Source organism: Otolemur garnettii, unplaced genomic scaffold (genome assembly GCF_000181295.1).
Source record: "Otolemur garnettii isolate 467f Iridium unplaced genomic scaffold, OtoGar3 scaffold00030, whole genome shotgun sequence".
Lineage (NCBI taxonomy): Eukaryota > Metazoa > Chordata > Mammalia > Primates > Galagidae > Otolemur > Otolemur garnettii.
In genome coordinates this window covers 6689953-6690979 of record NW_003852425.1, presented here as the reverse complement: position 1 = coordinate 6690979, position 1027 = coordinate 6689953, and the positions used below count along the sequence as shown (strand labels likewise).

Here is a 1027-nt window from a genome sequence, read left to right as displayed (position 1 = left end):
CCCTAGAGGCTCAGCTGAGGGCTTCTTGGAGGAGGAGCTTTGGCTCAATGCTGAGCTGAGGCAGCTGCAGTGTCCAGAGCCAGTGGGCCTCATCCATATGATGGGGAGTATGTGTGGGGGGCCACATTGCAGCTAAGTACTCACTTGCCAGGTCCCCAGGCAAGTGCTCTTCCGGGGATGAACCCAGGACCTTTCGCCATGTCCCAGGCTGGGGTGCCCTCTGGGAAGTGAGCATGGTCCAGGACTGGTTGGGCAATGGGGGGGGTGACCCCTCTCCAAGAGCGCCCTAAACGATCAGTGCTGGGACTGGATTGCCCACCATCAGAGTGAGCAGTGCCCGATTCTGGGCAGCCCCTGGTCTTCTCCCATCACTGCTTTGTCCACAATCTGTGTCCACTGCTCTTCCTGACTTCCAGTGGTCTCAACCTCACCCCTGCCTAGCTGCCTGCCAAGCAGCGAGAACAGCTTCTTGGGATCTGTGATGAGGCCCACTGCCAGCAGGTGCAGCTGCTGGGTGTGGCTGGTGGTGGGAGTGGGCGGCTGGTGGAGCAGTGGGCATGATGGGCCCTGTCAGGGCTGATGCCAGATGTCCAGGTGGAGGGGCTACTGCACCCCTCTCCCTGTAACCCACAGGCCAACAAGGGCTAGGAAATGGTGGCTGAGGAGAAACTGAATTAGTTAGGGCTGTTGTCCTCACTACAAAATGGGAATCCCTGGGGCCAGGCATAGGACATGTTCAAGGCCTCCAGGTCATTCTTGAGCAAGGAGATGACAAGACACCTCCTAGACTAGAGCCACACAGTCCTCCTGGACCCTCTGGTTGCTGGGAAACACGCTCTCCAACCTGCTGACTGTCATCCAACCTGCCATGGCAGTTTTGACACTACTCCCGGTCGCCCTCCCGATTCCTGCTTTCTTCACTACCCTTTGAGCGTTGCCCCTTTGTGGCATCTCACTCCACAGAGAATCAGAAGGGGGGCTTTGTCGCACTTGCAGACTGCTCTACCTCATCATCTCCTTGGGAAAC

General features: G+C 57.9%; 1 pseudogene; it reads left to right on the top strand.

Moving 5' to 3' along the window:
• The first annotated feature begins 233 nt into the window (after positions 1-233).
• On the top strand, positions 234-729 carry LOC111725026 (annotated as a pseudogene).
• Positions 730-1027: the final 298 nt, after the last annotated feature.